Source organism: Camelina sativa, chromosome 8 (assembly GCF_030686135.1).
Source record: "Camelina sativa cultivar CO46 ecotype springtype chromosome 8, ASM3068613v1".
NCBI classification, from domain to species: Eukaryota; Viridiplantae; Streptophyta; class Magnoliopsida; order Brassicales; family Brassicaceae; genus Camelina; species Camelina sativa.
The window spans coordinates 14,767,154-14,792,304 of NC_141887.1; the positions used below are offsets into that span (position 1 = coordinate 14,767,154).

The 25,151-nt window shown below is 39.2% G+C and overlaps 2 non-coding genes and 1 pseudogene across 2 annotated transcripts; all 3 read left to right on the forward strand.

Moving 5' to 3' along the window:
- The first annotated feature begins 6,448 nt into the window (after positions 1–6,448).
- LOC147940070 (small nucleolar RNA R71) lies at positions 6,449–6,555 on the forward strand. The gene has a single exon (XR_015564809.1). It is a non-coding gene; the product is annotated as a small nucleolar RNA R71 (small nucleolar RNA).
- Positions 6,556–13,218: 6,663 nt separating this feature from the next.
- On the forward strand, positions 13,219–13,325 carry LOC147940071 (small nucleolar RNA R71). The gene has a single exon (XR_015564808.1). It is a non-coding gene; the product is annotated as a small nucleolar RNA R71 (small nucleolar RNA).
- Positions 13,326–22,267: 8,942 nt separating this feature from the next.
- On the forward strand, positions 22,268–24,939 carry LOC147940072 (uncharacterized; annotated as a pseudogene).
- Positions 24,940–25,151: the final 212 nt, after the last annotated feature.

Below are 25,151 nucleotides of genomic sequence, written 5' to 3' on the forward strand. Positions count from 1 at the left end.
ATTATAAGAGTTTTGGATGAATTAGGAGTGTTTAGACAACACTTAAACCTGTTTTATCCCAAAACACGCTTAAACCGAGAAAACAGGCTAAAACAGTGAAACATTGATTCGAAGCAGTAAACAGCTTTGTTACTGTTTCTAGGGTCAGCATGTGTGACATTGAATGCATTTGAATAATTGTAAGAGTTTGGGATGAATTTGAAGTGTTTAGACAACACATAAACCTCTTTTATCCTAAAAAAAGCTTAAGCTGAGAAAACAGGCTAAAACCGAGAAAACATTGATTCGAAGCAGTAAACAGTTTTGTTACTGTTTATAGGGTCAATATATGTAACGATCCAAAGCATTTGACTAATTAGAAGAGTTCAGGTTGAATTTGGAGTGTTTAGACAACACTTATACCCATTTTGTCCCGAAACATGCTAAAACCAAGAAAACATTGATTCAAAGCAGTAAACAGCTTTGTTACTGCTTCTAGGGTCAGAATGTGTGACAATCCAATGCATTTGACTAATTATAAGAGTTTTGGATGAATTAGGAGTGTTTAGACAACACTTAAACCTGTTTTATCCCAAAACACGCTTAAACCGAGAAAACAGGCTAAAACAGTGAAACATTGATTCGAAGCAGTAAACAGCTTTGTTACTGTTTCTAGGGTCAGAATGTGTGACATTGAATGCATTTGAATAATTGTAAGAGTTTGGGATGAATTTGAAGTGTTTAGACAACACTTAAACCTCTTTTATCCTAAAAAAAGCTTAAGCCGAGAAAACAGGCTAAAACCGAGAAAACATTGATTCAAAGCAGTAAACAGTTTTGTTACTGTTTATAGGGTCAATATATGTAACGATCCAATGCATTTGACTAATTATAAGAGTTCGGGTTGAATTTGGAATGTTTAGACAACACTTATACCCATTTTGTCCCGAAACATGCTAAAACCAAGAAAACATTGATTCAAAGCAGTAAACAGCTTTGCTACTGCTTCTAGGGTCATAATGTGTGACAATCCAATGCTCTTGACTAATTGTAAGAATTTTGGATGAATTAGGAGTGTTTAGACAACATTTAAACCTGTTTTATCCCGAAACAAGCTTAAACCGAGAAAACAGGCTAAACCAGAGAAAACATTGATTCGAAGCAGTAAACAGCTTTGTTACTGTTTCTAGGGTCAAAATGTGTGACAATCGAATGCATTTGAATAATTGTAAGAGTTTGGGATGAATTCGAAGTGTTTAGACAACAATTAAACCTCTTTTATCCCAAAACAAGCTTAAGCCGAGAAAACAGGCTAAACCCGAGAAAACATTGATTCGAAGCAGTAAACAGTTTTTTTACTGTTCATAGGGTCAATATATGTAACGATCCAATGCATTTGACTAATTATAAGAGTTCAGGTTGAATTTAGAAGGTTTAGACAACACTTATACCCATTTTGTCCCGAAACAGGCTAAAACCGAGAAAACATTGATTCGAAGCAGTAAACAGATTTGTTACTGTTTATAGGGTCAAAATATTTAGCAATCCAATGCATTTGACTAATTATAAGAGTTCGGGTTGAATTTGGAGTGTTTAGACAACACTTATACCCATTTTGTCCCAAAACAGGCTAAAACCGAGAAAACATTAATTCAAAGCAGTAAACAATTTTGTTACTGTTTATAGGGTCAATATATGTAACAATCCAATGCATTTGACTAGTTATAAGAGTTCAGGTTGAATTTAGAATGTTTAGACAAGACTTATACCTATTTTGTCCCGAAACAGGTAAAACCAAGAAAACATTGATTCGAAGCAGTAAATAGTTTTGTTACTGTTGATAGTGTCAAAATATGTAACAATCCAATGGATTTGACTAATTATAAGAGTTCGGGTTGAATTTGGAGTGTTTAGACAACACTTATACCCATTTTGTCCCGAAACATGCTAAAACCAAGAAAACATTGATTCAAAACAGTAAACAGCTTTGTTACTGGTTCTAGGGTCAGAATGTGTGACAATCCATTGCATTTGACTAATTGTAAGAGTTTGGGATGAATTAGGAGTATTTAGACAACACTTATACCTTTTTTTATCCCAAAACACGCTTAAACCGAGAAAACAGGCTAAAACTGTGAAACATTGATTCGAACCAGTAAACAGCTTTGTTACTGTTTCTAGGGTCAGAATGTGTGACAATCGAATGCATTTGAATAATTGTAAGAGTTTGGGATGAATTTGAAGTGTTTAGACAACACTTAAACCTCTTTTATCCTAAAACAAGCTTAAGCCGAGAAAACAGGCTAAAACCGAGAAAACATTGATTCGAAGCAGTAAACAGTTTTGTTACTGTTTATAGGGTCAATATATGTAACGATCCAATGCATTTGACTAATTATAAGAGTTTGGGTTGAATTCGGAATGTTTAGACAACACTTATACCCATTTTGTCCCGAAATATGCTAAAACCAAGAAAACACTGATTCAAAGCAGTAAACAGCTTTGTTACTGTTTATAGAGTCAAAATATGTAGCAATCCAATGCATTTGACTAATTATAAGACTTCGGGTTGAATTTGGAGTGTTTAGACAACAGTTATACCCATTTTGTCCCGAAACAGGCTAAAACCGAGAAAACATTGATTCGAAACGTAAACAGTTTTGTTACTGTTTATAGGGTCAATATATGTAAGAATCCAATGCATTTGACTAATTATAAGAGTTCGGGTTGAATTTGGAGTGTTTAGACAACACTTATACCCATTTTGTCCCGAAACATGCTAAAACCAAGAAAACATTGATTCAAAGCAGTAAACAGCTTTGTTACTGCTTCTAGGGTCAGAATGTGTGACAATCCAATGCATTTGACTAATTATAAGAGTTTTGGATGAATTAGGAGTGTTTAGACAACACTTAAACCTGTTTTATCCCAAAACACGTTTAAACCGAGAAAACAGGCTAAAACAGTGAAACATTGATTCGAAGTAGTAAACAGCTTTGTTACTGTTTCTAGAGTCAGAATGTGTGACATTGAATGCATTTGAATAATTGTAAGAGTTTGGGATTTCTTTTATCCTAAAAAAAGCTTAAGTCGAGAAAACAGGCTAAAACCGAGAAAACATTGATTCGAAGCAGTAAACAGTTTTGTTACTGTTTATAGGGTCAATATATGTAACGATCCAATGCATTTGAATAATTATAAGAGTTCGGGTTGAATTTGGAATGTTTAGACAACACTTATACCCATTTTGTCCCGAAACATGCTAAAACCAAGAAAACATTGATTCAAAGCAGTAAACAGCTTTGTTACTGTTTATAGGGTCAAAATATGTAGCAATCCAATGCATTTGACTAATTATAAGAGTTCGGGTTGAATTTGGAGTGTTTATACAACACTTATACCCATTTTGTCCCGAAACAGGCTAAAACCGAGAAAACATTGATTCGAAGCAGTAAACAGTTTTGTTACTGTTTATAGGGTCAATATATGTAACAATCTAATGCATTTGACTAATTATAAGAGTTCGGGTTGAATTTGGAGTGTGTAGACAACACTTATACCCATTTTGTCCCGAAACATGCTAAAACCAAGAAAACATTGATTCAAAGCAGTAAACAGCTTTGTTACTGCTTATAGGGTCAGAATAAGTGACAATCCAATGCATTTGACTAATTATAAGAGTTTTGGATGAATTAGGAGTGTTTAGACAACACTTAAACCTGTTTTATCCCAAAACACGCTTAAACCGAGAAAACAGGCTAAAACAGTGAAACATTGATTCGAAGCAGTAAACAGCTTTGTTACTGTTTCTAGGGTCAGAATGTGTGACATTGAATGCATTTGAATAATTGTAAGAGTTTGGGATGAATTTGAAGTGTTTAGACAACACATAAACCTCTTTTATCCTAAAAAAAGCTTAAGCTGAGAAAACAGGCTAAAACCGAGAAAACATTGATTCGAAGCAGTAAACAGTTTTGTTACTGTTTATAGGGTCAATATATGTAACGATCCAATGCATTTGACTAATTATAAGAGTTCGGGTTGAATTTGGAATGTTTAGACAACACTGATACCCATTTTGTCCCGAAACATGCTAAAACCAAGAAAACATTGATTCAAAGCAGTAAACAGCTTTGCTACTGCTTCTAGGGTCAGAATGTGTGACAATCCAATGCTCTTGACTAATTTTAAGAGTTTTGGATGAATTAGGAGTGGTTAGACAACATTTAAACCTGTTTTATCCCGAAACACGCTTAAACCGAGAAAACAGACTAAACCAGAGAAAACATTAATTCGAAGCAGTAAACAGCTTTGTTACTGTTTCTAGGGTCAGAATGTGTGACAATCGAATGCATTTGAATAATTGTAAGAGTTTGGGATGAATTTGAAGTGTTTAGACAACAATTAAACCTCTTTTATCCCAAAACAAGCTTAAGCCGGGAAAACAGGCTAAAACCGAGAAAACATTGATTCGAAGCATGAAACTGATCCTTTTTTTGTGGTGTGGTGAATGATGATGTATGGAATGAATGGATGTCAGGATGTTTCAATTCCCCTTATGCAATTGTAGTATAAGAGGTGTCAATCCAATCTGTGTGTTTGTGAACAATCAAGATGTGCATATGAGTCTAAGTCAAGCCAATTGTAAAGATTGTTTGTCACTAACAATCCTATAATGAGATATGAAATGCAGAAAGTAAAACCAACTAGAACAAGATACTAAATGCAAACAGAACAGACAAATTAAAGCTATAATGAAACTAGAACAGAAATAGACACTATGCTGATGAACTAATGCAAGACAAGTAATGAACAGAAAACTAAGTGAATGCAATAGAAATGAAACAGGAATGAAACAAGACAATCACAAATCATAAACACAAGTTCTAGGGACGAACTCGAGCAGCACTCGACCGAGTGTGAACCCTTGCCTTCCCTATCTTGACTGGGACATTCTCCAACCTTCCAACTATCTCCTTGTTTGACCCATCAGCTAGGCATATATGAAGGTTGGTGGATTTAAAATCAGTTCTCCCAAGCTTTTGTGCTATGGAGTATGGCATCACACTTGTTGAAGCTCCCAAATCACAAAGGCATTGGTTGTAGTGAAGGTAACTGATTGTGCAAGGCAGATAGAATGGTCCTGGATCCTCAAGCTTGATTGGAATGATAACTCCTCCAAGGTCCTCAAGATCCTTCTCATCTTGAGCTTCAGCCTTCTTCTTTGACAAATCAAGCAAAAAATCTTTGTAGAGAGGATATGGATCATACTGTTCCAAGGCAGGTCCTCTCTCTTCTTCTTGGTAAGCAATGGTGATCTCTTGTATGGCCAACACTTCCTCAACCACAGCTTCTTCTTTTAAAATCCTCTCTTCTTCTTGTTGCTTAGCCATCATCTCCTTTCTCTCAATGATTTCCCTAAGCTCCTTTATCTTTTGTGCTTTGAAACGTCCTGGGAATGGAAGAGGTGGCTTGTAAGCAGGAGGAATGTACTTAGCAGGCTTGACAGCTTCTGAGTCTGCAACTCGATCGACCACTCGAGCATGCACTCGGTCGAGTGGCTGTTCGAGTACCTGGTCGAGTGCAATAGCGGACTCCAGTTGCTTTGCACAAACGTCACTTGGGGCTTCAGTAACTAATGAATTCCCCCAAACTTGGACTTCACTGTCCTCAGTGACTTCCTCATCAGAGATATGAATGGCTTTTGCAGTGAACTCCCTTGGATTTTGAACAGCTTTTCCAGGGAGTTGGTTGGGTTTAGGAGCTGAAGTAGAGGCAATGTTGCTCTCCATATACTTCACTCTGGAGTTGAGACCCTCAAACTTCATGTTAAGATCATTGTACTGTGATGTGAGCCTTTGATTCAATTCAGCAAACTGTTTGGCTTCCTCAATCTTGCCTTGTGTTTGCCCAATCAACAACTGTTGCATCATTGCTCTTAAGTCTTGTTCCTGGCCTTGGTTAGTCTGAAACCCTGGTGGGGGACACAATTGGGGCTGGAACACTTGATGTTGTTGTTGGATAGACTTGGTCTTGAGGGTTGGCTACATTGGTGCTCCTATAAGAGAGATTGTTGTTTTTGAAACCTCCTTGGTTGTAGCCTTTGAATCTTCCCTGGTTTTGCATGTAGCACAACTCAGCAAAGTCAGGCTCCCCCTCTTGAACTGGAGCTTCTTCTTCACCAATGAAGTGAATGGACTTGGACTGGCTTAGGAGTATCTTGTCAAGCTTCTCATTGACCATCTTCAAATCCTTCTTATACTTGTCCTCTTTATCAGTTGAGGAGCCCCTTATGGTCCTATCATAATCCTCATTATAATTGCCATCAGATTGAGCAAGATTCTCAACTAATTCCCATCCTTCTTCCACATTCTTGTTGAGGAAGTTTCCATTAGAGGCTGTATCAAGAAGCATTCTTATCTTGGGAAGCACTCCTCTAAACAAAGTGCTTAGAAGTGACTCATTGCTGAAGCCATGGTGAGGACACTGAGTTTGGAATCCTTTAAACCTCTCCCAAGCTTCACAAAAGCTCTCACTATTCCTTTGAGCAAACCCAGAAATTTCATTCCTCAACCTAGCAGTCCTTGCATTGGAGAAGAACTTGGCCAGAAAAGCTTTCTTGCATGCATCCCATGTGGTGATAGCTCCAGTAGGAAGAGTCTTCTCCCAAAGGTGAGCTTTGTCTCCAAGAGAAAATGGGAAGAGCCTTAATTTGAATCCATCTTCACTCACTCCATTGATTTTTGTGAGTCCACATATTCTGTCAAACTCATCAAGGTGATCTAGTGGATCCTCCATTGGCAACCCATGAAATTTGTTGGCTTGTATCATTGAGATTAATCCACTCTTGATCTCAAAGTTATTGTTTGCTACTAAAGGGGGCACAATTCCAGCCCTTTGGTTGTGGGTATTAGGTGCATCTCCTGCACCAATGTGCCTTGGTCTCTGCTCATGGATAGCTGGTTGCTCCATGATGTCTTGATCTCTTTGTTGTTGAACTACTCTTCTTTGCTTATGTCTCAAACCCTTTTGTAGCCTGTGGATGTTGTCAATAGGCTGTTGAAGACTGTCTTTGCCTTTTGACCTTGTGTGCATCAACAAACTCTACTACAGACTCGAACAGGTACACGGTCAAGCGCAGGCTCGAGTGGGTGGTCGAGTCGACTGGGAAGTAATGGCTATTTGGATCCGGCTTCTGGCTTGATCAAGTGCTCGATCACAGCTCGGTCGAGTGGTGGTCGAGTAGATGGTCGAGTGGGTACCTGAAACACAAAACAGCCAAGCAAAGGAAGATTCGAGTTCAGTAACTTCACAAGTGTTTAAACGAACTTAATCTTAGACTAATATTGATCCTAAATGTCACAAAACAAACTCAAATGGGCAACGGCGCCAAATTGAAACTGATCCTTTTTTTGTGGTGTGGTGAATGATGATGTATGGAATGTCAGGGTGTTTCAATTCCCCTTATGCAATTGTAGTATAAGAGGTGTGAATCCAATCTCAGTGTTTGTGAACAATCAAGATGTGCATATGAGTCTAAGTCAAGCCAATTGTAAAGATTGTTTGTCACTAACAATCCTATAATGAGATATGAAATGCAGAAAGTAAAACCAACTAGAACAATATACTAAATGCAAACAGAACAGACAAATTAAAGCTATAATGAAACTAGAACAGAAATAGACACTATTCTGATGAACTAATGCAAGACAAGTAATGAACAGAAAACTAAGTGAATGCAATAGAAATGAAACAGGAATGAAACAAGACAATCACAAATCATAAACACAAGTTCTGGGGACGAACTCGAGCAGCACTCGACCGAGTGTAGGTCGAGTACAGGGTCGAGCTAGACTAAACGTGAAAACAGAGCAACACAATAAAAACAGAGCAATGCAAAAACGAATCAAACAACAAGCAAGCAATGATATTTAGACTAAGATATTAATAGACAAAGAAGGCCTTGAGGAGGGATTCATGGGCTGAACTAATCATTGTGGTTATCTAACTTGGTCAACAAATCTCAAGCAAACTTTGAGCTGATCTCTAGACATACTATTCTAAGACATGTTTAATCCACTCTCATGGCAAGAAACAATCAAACCTATGCATTTCTAGACTTGTTCTCACAAAGTAAAGAATCTACACAAGCAGGCATTAAGCAATACATCTCAAACCAAACAAGACTTCTAATCTCTTAGCAAGCCTAATGGTAAGCTCTAGATCTAGCCTTATCTATGCTCCTTAGACATTGGTGTGATGCTAAGATGCTTGAAATCAAACCCTACCTTCTCAGATATAGGATCAGCATTAAGAACATCTAGCCTAGAAGAGATCTACAACAATCAAGCTTGACCAAATCAAATAAACCACAAGATCAACCCAGCCTAACCCATCCTCAAGGTCCTAAACAAACTACTCACAAGAACACATGGTGAAATAAGTCAAAAACCCAGAAAATATTGAAACTTGCATCATTAGAAAGATGAAACAGAGATCTACAATATTGATGAAGAAATAAAACTCGAAATCTTAATATCTTGAAAGTTATGAAACCAACAAAATACAAGAATCTAGTCTTTCTTTCTTAAACAAGTACAAAATCTAAAAATAAAAGAAACTGCAAAAGGAATAAATCTAAAAAAGGTAAAAACTAGGTTTTAGACTCTCTAAAAAGCTGGACTCTCTGGTGGCTGCAGGTACAAGGGCCTTATATAGGAGATGAGGTGGAAGCCCTAAAAATACAAAAAGTCAAAGCAGTCAACAGCTCGGTCAACTCGACCAGTGCTCGGCCGAGTGGCTGGTCGAGCTGGCTTCTCTCGTGCATTCTCCACTCGGTCGAGTCCTTCTCATCACACGGTCGAGTGTGCGGTCGAGTTGGACTCTGGACCTTGATTCTTCAGCCTTAACTCTCTTGTTTTCTCCTTAGGATTGCTTCACTTCTCCTCAGCATTGCTTCCATGCTCCTTAACCTCCAAAATCACCTGTTTATGCATGAAAAGATGCAAATGCAATGCAACTATACTCTAATGCATGATTAGTCTTAAAGCTACACAATAATGGCCTAAATGGATAGCAAAAGATGCAAAAGTTGTGAATAAACTAAGGGAAAACAAGGTAAAATACATGAACATCAACACCCCCAAACTTAGTCTTTGCTTGCCCTCAAGCAAATAGTCAAGACAAAAGAAGGTAGGTGAGGTTTGAAAGTGGGATCTCAGCTCCTAAAGCTTGCAAATAGACTATCTAGAATCAATGTCCAAGTTACTAGTACTATGATGCAAGTTGAATGAGCTATACTTAAAGACTTTAGACAAGCATATCACAATCTTTATTGATTTGAGCCTTAGACATCCACATGCATTCAAATCAACCATTTCCTTTAACATTCATTAATCAAGAACATGAATCAATTCTATGCAATGCTTAAACTCATTTGGCTTGGAAATAAAAGCTTTGAGACAATGATGGTCTCTTTTTAGAGTAGGGCTTATCAATACCAAGGTTCTCTCATGAAAATGGATTGAGCTTTAGAAGAATGCTAAAGGTAAGAACACCTAGACACATACAAGAATAAAACCTTGTCTACCCAAAGGCTCCCAAAGTGTTTTATCCTAGCAATCTAAACCCAAATGATCCTAGTTCTACCCTTTAACTTCTTCTTTTCTTTTTCACCCTTTTCTCTTTTGGTTTTCAAGTCTTAGGAGATGTTTCTTATTTGATCTTTCTAGTGGGATGGAAGATTCTTACTTATTTGCTATGGTTCTCTTTTCTTCTTATTCTTAAGACATATAAGCACTTTGCTAGACTTTCCTTTTCTTTCTTTTCTTTTCTTTAATTAGAACCATTCTCAACATTTTTTACTTCCCATCCTTTCACTAGACTTTTACACATTCTCCTCTTAAAGACTCTACCCTCTTTTCTTTCTCTTTTTCCTCTTTTATTTTCATAACAGCCAAGTCCCAAACCCAACAAGTGAACCACCTAGTCCTATCTAGTTTGAAAAATGCAAACTAGAACTACACAAGGCTTTACTCTTGTCAGTTCAAACCTAACACTTTCTACCAAGCTCAATCCCAAAAATAGGCCTCACACACACAAGAATAAATATGGCTTGAAAGAAGGTTTGGTTTAGGGGTAGGGGAACTGATTCTTAATGAGGAAATCAGCTACTTGGATCAACAAGAGTGGTAAAAAGGAAGAAGATGATCCAAAATGTATATGGTATTCATGAGTTTAAAGCAATGCACACATTGATAATTGAAAGTCAATATTAGGTTCTTATAAATAGGAAATGGTTTCAAATCTCAACATGCTTCAATTTAGACCAAATGCAATGTAGGAATTCAAGGCTTGGTTCAATCTTATGCTTCTAACCACTCAACTAGCATCAAAGTACTATTAACTTGGGCATTGATCATAGTCTAGTGAATAAACAAGCTAACAAGGGAATACTCATCATAGATCCCTAATGCAAATACTATACAATCCTATATGAAACAAGCTAAACAAGATCCTAATATGCAATGCAAACTACATGAACACTCTTTTTTTAATAAAGATTTTTCAAAAAATTTCAAATTTTTAGGGTTTTTCTATGCCTTAGATGATATGCAAATACTAACATGATGATGCTAAAAATTTGAAATAAGAATCACAAAACACAATGTCAAATGCTATCTCAAACCCTCCCCCAAACTTAAATCACACAGTCCTCTGTGTGAAAGAAATTTGATTGAGGATTCAAGATTAAAAACAAATCACAAAACACAATATGAAATGCAATGATATCTACAAGTGAAGGTGATAGTGGTACCTTAGGTATTGTGGAAGTAGTTGTCCACATCCATCTGCATGCTGTCATAGGAGTAGTTGGGGTCTTGCTGGTGACTTGGAGGTGGAGATTGGGGCAGCTCGACGATGGGAATCGACCGGGACTCGGTCGAGTACGTGCCCGAGTGGGGGGGTCGAGCTGGACCACGAGTCTTCTTTTCCTCTTCTATCTGGTCTCCCTTGCTTTCCTGATCATGAAAATACCAAAACAAAAATCAAAATACCAAAAACCTTAAACAATATGTACATGGATACCTTAGGGACTTCCTCCCTAGTGAGCTTGTTTAAAGTCACTAAGCTTGACTTTGGTGTCCTTTTTAGACTTGGTTTAGATACCAAGGAGGTGATGAAATCCTCCCTGGCACTTCTTGATCACTGTGAAGTTGATCCTTGATCACCTCACCCTTAACACACAAACCATATTTCTTCTTGATTTTGAGCCTTGGTCTTGCTTTCCTTAAAGACCTCTTGTTCAGCTTAACTTGGAGATCCTCAACCATACTAGTCAACTCTTGAACTGACCTCTTAAGCTTTTCCACAGAATCATCTTGAAAGGAGAGCTTAGCCTTTGGAGTTGCTTCACCACTTAAGCCTTCTTGACCTCCTTTGTCCTTGATAGTAAAAGGTTGATCATTGATGGAGGGCAGATTGATTGGGTTATAGATGTCAAATTTCATGGTTATATCTTCAGCAATGTTCAAGGTCACAAGACCCTCTTTGACATCAATAACTGCTCCAACAGTGGCTAAGAATGGCCTTCCAAGAATGATTGGATCTTCAGGTTCCTTGTTCATCTCCAACACCACAAAATCAGTGTGAACCTTTGCCTTCCCTATCTTGACTGGGACATTCTCCAACCTTCCAACTATCTCCTTGTTTGACCCATCAGCTAGGCATATATGAAGGTTGGTGGATTTAAAATCAGTTCTCCCAAGCTTTTGTGCTATGGAGTAGGGCATCACACTTGTTGAAGCTCCCAAATCACAAAGGCATTGGTTGTAGTGAAGGTAACTGATTGTGCAAGGCTGATAGAATGGTCCTGGATCCTCAAGCTTGATTGGAATGATAACTCCTCCAAGGTCCTCAAGATCCTTCTCATCTTGAGCTTCAGCCTTCTTCTTTGACAAATCAAGCAAAAAATCTTTGTAGAGAGGATATGGATCATACTGTTCCAAGGCAGGTCCTCTCTCTTCTTCTTGGTAAGCAATGGTGATCTCTTGTATGGCCAACACTTCCTCAACCACAGCTTCTTCTTTTAAAATCCTCTTTTCTTCTTGTTGCTTAGCCATCATCTCCTTTCTCTCAATGATTTCCCTAAGCTCCTTAATCTTTTGTGCTTTGAAACGTCCTAGGAATGGAAGAGGTGGCTTGTAAGTAGGAGGAATGTACTTAGCAGGCTTGACAGCTTCTGAGTCTGCAACTCGATCGACCACTCGAGCATGCACTCGGTCGAGTGCATGTTCGAGTACCTGGTCGAGTGCAATAGCGGACTTTAGTTGCTTTGCACAAACGTCACTTGGGGCTTCAGTAACTAATGAATTCCCCCAAACTTGGACTTCACTGTCCTCAGTGACTTCCTCATCAGAGATATGAATGGCTTTTGCAGTGAACTCCCTTGGATTTTGAACAGCTTTTCCAGGGAGTTGGTTGGGTTTAGGAGCTGAAGTAGAGGCAATGTTGCTCTCCATATACTTCACTCTGGAGTTGAGACCTTCAAACTTCATGTTCAGATCATTGTACTGTGATGTGAGCCTTTGATTCAATTCAGCAAACTGTTTGGCTTCCTCAATCTTGCCTTGTGTTTGCCCAATCAACAACTGTTGCATCATTGCTCTTAAGTCTTGTTCCTGGCCTTGGTTAGTCTGAAACCCTGGTGGGGGACACAATTGGGGCTGGAACACTTGATGTTGTTGCTTGGAGATGTAGGTTTGTTGCTGTTGTTGAGGCTGAGGAGGTGGATAGACTTGGTCTTGAGGGTTGGCTACATTGGTGCTCCTATAAGAGAGATTGTTGTTTTTGAAACCTCCTTGGTTGTAGCCTTTGAATCTTCCCTGGTTTTGCATGTAGCACAACTCAGCAAAGTCAGGCTCCCCCTCTTGAACTGGAGCTTCTTCTTCACCAATGAAGTGAATGGACTTGGACTGGCTTAGGAGTATCTTGTCAAGCTTCTCATTGACCATCTTCAAATCCTTCTTATACTTGTCCTCTTTATCAGTTGAGGAGCCCCTTATGGTCCTATCATAATCCTCATTATAATTGCCATCAGATTGAACAAGATTCTCAACTAATTCCCATCCTTCTTCCACATTCTTGTTGAGGAAGTTTCCATTAGAGGCTGTATCAAGAAGCATTCTTATCTTGGGAAGCACTCCTCTATACAAAGTGCTTAGAAGTGACTCATTGCTGAAGCCATGGTGAGGACACTGAGTCTGGAATCCTTTAAACCTCTCCCAAGCTTCACAAAAGCTCTCACTATTCCTTTGAGCAAACCCAGAAATTTCATTCCTCAACCTAGCAGTCCTTGCATTGGAGAAGAACTTGGCCAGAAAAGCTTTCTTGCATGCATCCCATGTGGTGATAGCTCCAGTAGGAAGAGTCTTCTCCCAAAGGTGAGCTTTGTCTCCAAGAGAAAATGGGAAGAGCCTTAATTTGAATCCATCTTCACTCACTCCATTGATTTTTGTGAGTCCACATATTCTGTCAAACTCATCAAGGTGATCTAGTGGATCCTCCATTGGCAACCCATGAAATTTGTTGGCTTGTATCATTGAGATTAATCCACTCTTGATCTCAAAGTTATTGTTTGCTACTGAAGGGGGCACAATTCCAGCCCTTTGGTTGTGGGTATTAGGTGCATCTCCTGCACCAATGTGCCTTGGTCTCTGCTCATGGATAGCTGGTTGCTCCATGATGTCTTGATCTCTTTGTTGTTGAACTACTCTTCTTTGTTTATGTCTCAAACCCATTTGTAGCCTGTGGATGTTGTCAATAGGCTGTTGAAGACTGTCTTTGCCTTTTGACCTTGTGTGCATCAACAAACTCTACTACAGACTCGAACAGGTACACAGTCGAGCGCAGGCTCGAGTAGGTGGTCGAGTCGACTGGGAAGTAATGGCTATTTGGATCCGGCTTCTGGCTCGATCAAGTGCTCGATCACAGCTCGGTCGAGTGGTGGTCGAGTAGGTGGTCGAGTGGGTACCTGAAACACAAAACAGCCAAGCAAAGGAAGATTCGAGTTCAGTAACTTCACAAGTGTTTAAACGAACTTAATCTTAGACTAATATTGATCCTAAATGTCACAAAACAAACTCAAATGGGCAACGGCGCCAAATTGAAACTGATCCTTTTTTTGTGGTGTGGTGAATGATGATGTATGGAATGAATGGATGTCAGGGTGTTTCAATTCCCCTTATGCAATTGTAGTATAAGAGGTGTGAATCCAATCTGAGTGTTTGTGAACAATCAAGATGTGCATATGAGTCTAAGTCAAGCCAATTGTAAAGATTGTTTGTCACTAACAATCCTATAATGAGATATGAAATGCAGAAAGTAAAACCAACTAGAACAAGATACTAAATGCAAACAGTGTTGGGATTTCAAGAGGGAATGCTCTTAGGAGAGACAATCTCCCAATGATTGAATCTCCTTATACCCACAACGAAAGGACTCGATCTCAAGGGGAAGAAGAGGTTATCAACTTGTGATGAACTCCTCATAAAACAGCTTGATAGAACCCAAATACTAGAGAGTAAGTGGATCGATGAAGAAGAAGCACTAGTTTGAGACTTATCCACTTCTAGTAACACAACACTTAGATTTGTGTACTTAGGAGAAAGAGGATTAAGAATCAGTAATCTAGGCTAAATAAAAGAGTAAATAAGAAGAGTTTAGGTGAGATTTGGGGAGAGAACAGGCTGCCTTAAGGGCAGCCTCTAACCATTATTCCTAAGCTCTCTACATTGAAGAAGAAAACATAAACACGAGTGTAGAGAGGAATTCGGTTTCTCTTATTGATGAATTGGTTGTGTTGTATTAGTTACATAGAAGAGAGATTACACATCTTAATATATGAATTGAAAGTGCATATGACCGTTAGACATAAGTGAGAGATGAAAGGGACATATAGCCGTTGGGCTCAAGTGGGTGCATAGTGAAAGGGACAGCTCCTTCCCTTCGTTGTCTCGCTATGCTTCACCAACCAAGGTCTCACATGCTTTCTTCCTTCCCTTCTTTCCTTTGTGAGACTTCTTCTTGGGCCTCTTCTTCTTATAAGGCTTTTGCTTTACAACTCTTTTCACATTGCACTTATGGCCTTGCTGACCTCTCTCATTCTTCACACGGCCCACATGACCTTACCGGCCATTCTTCTTGTGTTGGCAGCCTTCCCGGCCGCTTCTCTTCTTCTTCCATAGCTCGGCCTTACCGGCCTCTTTCTCTCTTCTCCTTCTTATATTCTAATACTCCCCCGCACGCTTGATCGTCGGGACACCATGAGGACCAAAGATCAAGAGTGGACTAGTGTCGACTACCTCATTAAAAAACCTTAACAAAGAAAACCACTTGGGATAAAACTTTGTTGAGGGAAAAAGAGTATAGCCTTCACTGTCCTTGATGTCTCTTGATCTTGGTTTGTAAAGAACCAGCTCTCTTCTCTTCAGTTCTTTGAACCGCTACACTTCCTTAGCCCTTCTTGTCTTTAACACACTTCATCCTTGCACTTTTCGAATTTCTTTGAAGCTCTCATAATCCCCTTTACCCTTTAAACAAGTGATAAAGAAGAAAGAATAAGTGTATGTTATGTGACAATTTAAGAGAACATATGAAAGAGTAAAGACTAGTGATGGAGCTAAGATAATGAATTTAAGGAAATAATTTAAATAGAGTAGGGTTTAGAGCACAGCCTTTTTGGTGTCTTTGATGGAAAAGAGAGAGTTGATCTTTGTTGCGGTTTGAACTCTCTTCTTGAGACCGCTTCTTTAAAGTCGCGTCAGAATGATATATGCCCACTAATTCGGGCATAACTTTTGAACGGCTGCTCGGATTGATATGATTTCACTTCCACTGGCAAGAGGACTCTATGGTCTAGAACTTTTGTGAAGAACGCGGTGAAGTCAATTTAAATTGGATCTCCTCTGCAACCTTTACTTGATGATGAGCTGAAACGTCATCATTTCACTTGAAACCTTGCGCATGACCTTCCTTACAGTCTTGTGCACATCCAATCTTTGACACTTATCAAACGTGAGATTGATTCAACATTTCGCACCAGCTTTCTTCTCCCCTTGATCATCTACCATAGACCATCCCTCTTGAACAACTTCTTGAGTTCGCCAGCCAGACTTCCTCTTGGTGTTCCCTTGAGTTTTGACTTGGTTAGATTTGCCTAAGAGGACATCATTTCTGGTTGCGAATGGTTCTAACTCCCCCGTAAGCGTTTAGTGCCTTCATTAGAGAATTTTACACCTTTCTCCCCCTCAAGATTGACTTGAATGGTGAATGAAAGCCAATCTTGAAGGTTTGTGTAAATTCTCCTTCAGCTCAAACAATGGACCGACCATTCCTCATCTAAGCTCAGACATACACTCCCTAACTTCAAGTGGTCTAACCCGGCCAGTTTTACATCAAAACCCGCCTATCGGAGAGACCCGCCTGGCTAAGGGATGTTTTGACTAGGCGGTCCAGCTCTGAAAGACATTGACACTACCACACATGCTTTTGGAGCTGATTCATCACCTTCCACCAGCTTTCTTCTCCACTAGATCTTCCACCATAGTCAGTTCCGGTCTGCTTCCTCCGGTCAGCCTCTCTGGACTGTCATGTTCAAGTCATCCGGCTTAGTACTATGGTTGGGCTTGTCTGCGGTCTCTGAAGCTTCATGGCCATTGGTTTTAACTTCCAAGCATTGTGATGCGCCAACTTGTGGCTTTCTTGTAGCCTTAAACCTTGCCACTTCTTCTTGAGATAGCAAGCGAGCTCAACACAATCTTCAAGGTTGAAACTGAAACCAAATACAATGGGACAGATTCTAAACAAGAGATTGTGAGAGATTAGAGAATAGAGTATATTACTGAAAATAAAAGAGAATTTAGAGAATAAGCAAGAGTATAAGGGAGAATAGAGAATAAGTAACCAAGAGTATAAAGTATTAAAGAGTATGGAAGAATGGGGGGAATTTGCTCAAGAGTTCTTATGGACAGAGTTTGACTCTGTTTTGCTTTGCGTAGACAGAGCATACTCTGTTTTCTCGAGTTGAAAGAAGCTTTAAAACAGCCTTGAACAGCCCAGAACTTTAGAGAGTATCACTCTATGGTGTTTGTTTACTCAAGAACATGGGCGTTTTAGTGGCTGGAGCTTCTAAGAACCGTTGGATTTTGAATCTCCCATGGTTTAGAGACATAACTCAAGGTAGAATCACCTAAACAGAGTGTTCTCCAAGAGCTTAAGGCCTTAAGATCCACGAAAATAACATATAGAAGATGCTTTTCGTGGTCAAAAGTAAATAAGAAATAAAAGAGCCTTTGGAACAACCTTTTGTCCATCGGTTAAAAGAATGCATCTCTGAAACAGCTTTAATCTAATTGATTCAGCTGAGAGGATAAGATTTTCGTGGCTCATACAAGCTTAAACACGTGAATCCGTACCATGAACACAAACAATTTGCTCATTGGTTCATCACCACCTCATTTGAAACAAGCTTTTACCAAATCAGTAAAGCATAAAGATGAGGCTTTAACAAATCGATTTCTCTTCACATACTCGGTCTACAAACTCTAACAAGACCAGAGACCAAGCTTTCTCAACATTGAGCTGCTAGAGAATCGATTTAACAACAAAGGCAAAATTAAAGCTTTAAAGAAACTTAAGCTAAGCGAACTAACTCCTAAGAGAGAATAGAACACTGACTTGAGAACAAGTTTGAATCACCAAGAACATAACTCTGCTCTGATACCATGTTGGGATTTCAAGAGAGAATGCTCTTAACGAAGGAGAGACAATCTCCCAATGATTGAATCTCCTTATACCCACAACAAAAGGACTCGATCTCAAGGGGAAGAAGAGGTTATCAACTTGTGATGAACTCCTCATAAAACAGCTTGATAGAACCCAAATACTAGAGAGTAAGTGGATCTATGAAGAAGAAGCACTAGTTTGAGACTTATCCACTTCTAGTAACACAACACTTAGATTTGTGTACTTAGGAGAAAGAGGATTAAGAATCAGTAATCTAGGCTAAATAAAAGAGTAAATAAGAAGAGTTTAGGTGAGATTTGGGGAGAGAACAGGCTGCCTTAAGGGCAGCCTCTAACCATTATTCCTAAGCTCACTACATTGAAGAAGAGAACATAAACACGAGTGTAGAGAGGAATTCGGTTTCTCTTATTGATGAATTGGTTGTGTTGTATTAGTTACATAGAAGAGAGATTACACATCTTAATATATGAATTGAAAGTGCATATGACCGTTAGACATAAGTGAGAGATGAAAGGGACATATAGCCGTTGGGCTCAAGTGGGTGCATAGTGAAAGGGACAGCTCCTTCCCTTGGTTGTCTCGCTATGCTTCACCAACCAAGGTCTCACATGCTTTCTTCCTTCCCTTCTTTCCTTTGTGAGACTTCTTCTTGGGCCTCTTCTTCTTATAAGGCTTTTGCTTCACAACTCTTCTCACATTGCACTTATGGCCTTGCTGACCTCTCTCATTCTTCACACGGCCCACATGACCTTACCGGCCACTCTTCTTGTGTTGGCAGCCTTCCCGGCCGCTTCTCTTCTTCTTCCATAGCTCGGCCTTACCGGCCTCTTTCTCTCTTCTCCTTCTTATATTCTAATAAACATAACAGACAAATTAAAGCTATAATGAAACTAGAACAGAAATAGACACTATGCTGATGAACTAATGCAAGACAAGTAATGAACAGAAAACTAAGTGAATGCAATAGAAATGAAACAGGAATGAAACAAGACAATCACAAATCATAAACACAAGTTCTGGGGACGAACTCGAGCAGCACTCGACCGAGTGTAGGTCGAGTACAGGGTTGAGCTAGACTAAACGTGAAAACAGAGCAACACAATAAAAACAGAGCAATGCAAAAACGAATCAAACAACAAGCAATCAATGATATTTAGACTAAGATATTAATAGAGAAAGAAGGCCTTGAGGAGGGATTCATGGGCTGAACTAATCATTGTGGTTATCTAACTTGGTCAACAAATCTCAAGCAAACTTTGAGCTGATCTCTAAACATACTATTCTAAGACATGTTTAATCCACTCTCATGGCAAGAAACAATCAAACCTATGCATTTCTAGACTTGTTCTCACAAAGTAAAGAATCTACACAAGCAGGCATTAAGCAATACATCTCAAACCAAACAAGACTTCTAATCTCTTAGCAAGCCTAATGGTAAGCTCTAGATCTAGCCTTATCTATGCTCCTTAGACATTGGTGTGATGCTAAGATGCTTGAAATCAGCATTAAGAACATCTTGCCTAGAAGAGATCTACAACAATCAAGCTTGACCAAATCAAATAAACCACAAGATCAACCCAGCCTAACCCATCCTCAAGGTCCTAAACAAACTACTCACAAGAACACATGGTGAAATAAGTCAAAAACCAGAAAATATTGAAACTTGCATCATTAGAAAGATGAAACAGAGATCTACAATATTGATGAAGAAATAAAACTCGAAATCTTAATATCTTGAAAGTTATGAAACCAACAAAATACAAGAATCTAGTCTTTCTTTCTTAAACAAGTACAAAATCTAAAAATAAAAGAAAGTGCAAAAGGAATAAATCTAAAAAAGGTAAAAACTAGGTTTTAGACTCTCTAAAAAGCTGGACTCTCTGGTGGCTGCAGGTACAAGGGCCTTATATAGGAGATGAGGTAGAAGCCCTAAAAATACAAAAAGTCAAAGCACTCAACGGTTTTGTTACTGTTTATAGGGTCAATATATGTAACGATCCAATGCATTTGACTAGTTATAAGAGTTCGGGTGGAATTTGGAATGTTTAGACAACACTTATACCCATTTTGTCCCGAAACAGGCTAATACCGAGAAAACATTGATTCGAAGCAGTAAACAGCTTTGTTACTGTTTATAGGGTCAAAATATTTAGCAATCCAATGCATTTGACTAATTATAAAAGTTCGGGTTGAATTTGGAGTGTTTAGACAACACTTATACCCATTTTGTCCCGAAACAGGCTAAAACCGAGAAAACATTAATTCGAAGCAGTAAACAGTTTTGTTACTGCTTCTAGGGTCAGAATGTGTGACAATCCAATGCATTTGACTAATTATAAGAGTTTGGATGAATTAGGAGTGTTTAGACAACACGTAAACCTGTTTTATCCCAAAACAGGCTTAAACCGAGAAAACCGGCTAAAACCGAGAAAACATTGATTCGAAGAAGTAAACACCTTTGTTACTGTTTCAAGGGTCAAAATGTGTAACAATCGAATCCATTTGAATAATTGTAAGAGTTTGGGATGAATTTGAAGTGTTTAGACAACACTTAAACCTCTTTTATCCCAAAACAAGCTTAAGCCGAGAAAACAGGCTAAAGCCGAGAAAACAGTTTTGTTACTGTTTATAGGGTCAATATATGTAACGATCCAATGCATTTGACTAATTATAAGAGTTCGGGTTGAATTTAGAATGTTTAGACAACACTTATACCCATTTTGTCCCGAAACAGGCTAAAACCGAGAAAAAATTGATTCGAAGCAGTAAACAGCTTTGTTACTGTTTATAGGGTCAAAATATGTAGCAATCCAATGCATTTGACTAATTATAAGAGTTCGGGTTGAATTTGGAGTGTTTAGACAACACTTATACCCATTTTGTCCCGAAACAGACTAAAACCAAGAAAAGATTGATTCAAAGCAGTAAACAGCTTTGTTACTGTTTCTAGGGTCAGAATGTATAACAATCCAATGCAATTGACTAATTATAAGAGTTCGGGTTGAATTTGAAGTGTTTAGACAACAATTATACCCATATTGTCCCGAAACAAGCTATAACCGAGAAAACATTGATTTGAAGTAGTAAACAGCTTTGTTACTGTTTCTAGGGTCAGAATGTGTGACAATCCAATGCATTTGACTAATTGTAAGAGTTAGGGATGAATTTGAAGTGTTTAGACAAAAATTATACCCATTTTGTCCCGAAAAATGTAAAACCAAGAAAACTTTGATTTGAAGCAGTGAACAGATTTGTTACTGTTTCTAGGGTCAGAATGTGTGACAATCCAATGCATTTGACTAATTGTACGAGTTTGGGATGAATTTGGGTTGTTTAGACAACAAGTAAACCTGTTTTATCCCAAAACAGGCTTAAACCGAGAAAACTGGCTAAAACCGAGAAAACATTGACTCGAAGAAGTAAACACCTTTGTTACTGTTTCAAGGGTCAAAATGTGTAACAATCGAATCCATTTGAATAATTGTAAGGGTTTGGGATGAATTTGAAGTGTTTAGACAACACTTAAACCTCTTTTATCCCAAAACAAGCTTAAGCCGAGAGAACAGGCTAAAACCGAGAAAACATTGATTCGAAGCAGTAAACAGTTTTATTACTGTTTATAGGGTCAATATATGTAACGATCCAATGTATTTGACTAATTATAAGAGTACGGGTTGAATTTGGAATATTTAGACAACACTTATACCCATTTTGTCCCGAAACAGGCTAAAACCGAGAAAACATTGATTCGAAGCAGTAAACAGCTTTGTTACTGTTTATAGGGTCAAAATATGTAGCAATCCAATGCATTTGACTAATTATAAGAGTTCGGGTTGAATTTGGTATGAGAACTCACACACACACACCGTCCGTACAAGCACCATCCATACCATACCGTCCGTACAAGCACCATCCGTACCATACCGTCCGTACAAGCACCGTCCGTACAAGCACCGTCCGTACAATGCGATGGGCCATCCGTACCATGAGGCGTCTTAACAAGTCCAGCCCATGTTGAGAAGCCTTCTAAAGCAAAGGAACATCTAGATCCTTCTCCTATTAGCCGTTGGCGAGTTTGAGGCAAGTGGGAGGTCTTAAGTCAAACATATATCACATGTATAGGTTAAGGAAGGAGATGTCGCTATCCTTGTGTAAAATTGTGTACAGCATCTTATTAGAATATCCTCTTTATAAATGACTATAATTAGGTTGTATCTAGGTACCATATCAAGTAAGAAGCTATTTTCTTCTTCTATACTTCTCTTTCTATTCACTTACACTCTTATCCAATCACTAAACCTAAAACCGCAAACTCACTTACACTCTTATCCAATCACTAAACAGAGCCAGGTTGCTCCTAGTTTTCAATCTCTCATCCATTCATCACTTCCGCTCCTATTACTTCCCTACATTTCTGTTTCAATCGCAAGAAGCGATTTCTTTTAACCGTTGGATAAAGCTATTGACCAGCGGACAAAACACCATGGAAGGCACCAAGACCTTGATCGTTCCAGTTACTCTCAAAGGAGAGAACTACTTGTTGTGGGCGAGGACCACAAAGACGGCACTATGCGGCCGAGGGCTTTGGAACCATATTACCACGAGTGAGGCTCCAAGGGAAGAGTCCACCGTAGACGGCAAAGAAGCGGTCACAAGTGGTGGAGACAAATGGTTTCAAGAAGACCAAAGTGTTCTTGCCATCATTCAAAACTCTCTTGATGCTCCAATACTTGAAGCCTACTCATACTGCAAGACGGCCAAGGATCTGTGGGACACATTACAAAATGTGTTCGGCAACACCACCAATTTAAACCGAGTATTTGAGATCAAGAGGGCCATTAACAACCTAAGCCAAGAAGACATGGAGTTCACCAAACAATTTGGGAAGTTTAGGTCTCTTTGGGCTGAACTTGAGATGCTTAGGCCGGCCACACTTGATCCGGCCATACTGAACAAAAGGCGAGAGCAGGACAAGGTGTTTGGTCTACTTCTCACACTAAATCCTTCTTACAATGACCTCATCAAACATATCTTGAGGTCAGATAAGCTCCCTACCCTAGATGATGTGTGTAGCCAGATCCAAAAGGAGCATGGCTCCATGGGGTTGTTTGGGAGCAAAGGAGAGCCTGTAACGGCCAACAAAGTGGAGATAGCTTCTGCAAATAAAGGCTACTTCAAACATGATGACAAAAAAAACCACCTATTTGTGACCATTGTAAGAAGGTTGGCCATTTCAAGAGCCGGTGCTGGATCCTTCACCCTCATCTCTGAGTCAATCGGTCCATGAACAACCGAGGAGGGCCACCACGAGCGCATCAAGCAACAATGGTGGGAGAAGCAACGACTTCCGATTCAGGCCACCAAGTCTCCGGAGGTAATGGAGTTGCTCTAGCTGCCTCTTCTGAATTGGTGAAGAAATCAGACCTTGATGCTCTCATCAAAGCCCTCAAGGAGGCCTCCGGTAACTCATTTCTTGCTCAAAAACCAAATAAACCTCTCATTGTAGATTCTGGTGCATCACACCATATGATTAGTGACCCTAAGTTAATTAGTGACATTAAACCTGCCATAGGGAATGTGACTATAGCTAATGGTGAGAAAGTACCTGTTAAGGGAATAGGAAACTTAAAACTATTTGATAAATCCTCTAAAGCATTTTATATGCCTAACTTTACCTCCAATCTCTTATCGGTTAAAAGAGCCACCACTGATTTAAATTGTTATGCTATTTTTGGTCCTAATAATGTGTATTTTCAGGATATTGAAACAAGTAAAGTTCTTGGCCAAGGTGTCACTCAAGATGACCTCTACTTGCTTAAGGACCTAAACCTATCTTCTTCTTCAAATTCATCCTGTTTTAGTTCAGTTAATGTTCAAGAAAACAATGTTATGTGGCATGCTAGACTAGGACATCCTCATTCTAGACCTCTAGAATTAATATTTCCAAATATTTCTTTTAAAAATGATGAGTGTGAGGCTTGTATCCTTGGTAAACATTGCAAATCTGTTTTTCCTAAATCATTGACTATTTATGAAAATTGCTTTGATTTGGTTCACTCTGATGTGTGGACATCCCCTTGCTTGTCTAGAGAAAATCAAAAGTATTTTGTTATATTCATTGATGAGAAATCTAAATATACATGGCTCACACTTCTTCCTACTAAAGATAGAGTTTTTGAAGCATTTATTAGCTTTCAAAATTATGTGACTAACCACTATAATGCAAAAATAAAGATTTTGAGATCAGTTAATGGTGGAGAATACACAAGTCATACCTTCAAACAACACCTCACCAACCATGGCATAATTCATCAAACAAGCTGCCCATATACTCCACAACAAAATGGTGTAGCTGAACGAAAGAATAGACACTTAATGGAGGTGGCCCGCTCAATGATGTTCCACACAAATGTTCCAAAACGTTTTTGGGGAGATGCAGTTCTTGCGGCATGTTATCTCATCAACCGCATTCCAACAAAAATTCTACAAGACCAATCACCATTTGAGGTACTAAACAAAGAGAAACCCACTGTTGATCACTTACGTGTGTTTGGTTGTGTGTGTTTTGTGTTAAAACCAGGAGAATTACGCGACAAGCTTGACACCAAGAGTACCAAGAGCATGTTTCTTGGTTACTCTACCACACAAAAAGGCTATAAATGCTATGATCCTGAAGCTAGCCGAAAGTTGGTGTCTCGTGATGTGAAGTTTGTGGAAACTCGACGATATTATGACCAGAAAAATTGGGATGAACTTAGAGAATTATCGACCTCACCATCCGATCGTGCCAAGAACCTCCGGATCATACTTGAAAGGTTAGGGGTCGAAACCAATCGGGACGCTGACAATCCCTCCGGGCCAAACGCACCAGAAGAAGGTGCTCCACCTACTGACTCCAACCCAACTGGTTCAGATACAGTCCCTACTCAGCCCACTTCCGATGACTCGTCCGCGCCCAATGACGAACTATCACAAAGCCTCGAGGAGGAAATGCATCCTGAGGAAACAACCGACCAAAACGAGGATGACCATGAAAACAATGATCATGAGGAAGTCATACCACTACGACGGAGCCAGCGTCTCAAGTTTGACCCATCTCACTGGAAGAACACTCGAGTGTACTACAACAACATGGCCGTTGCCCAACCCATTTAAGCAGTGTGCACTCTTGCTCATTTTCCTATGGAACACCAAGTCTTTCTTGGACAAATTGATAAGCATTGGGTTCCACAAACTTATGATGAGGCTAAGGAACACAAGGTGTGGCGCGATGCGGTTCATGCGGAGAAACTGACCATGGAGAAAAATCACACATGGGATGAAGCTGACTTACCCAAAGGGAAGAAGGCAGTCACATCACGCTGGAT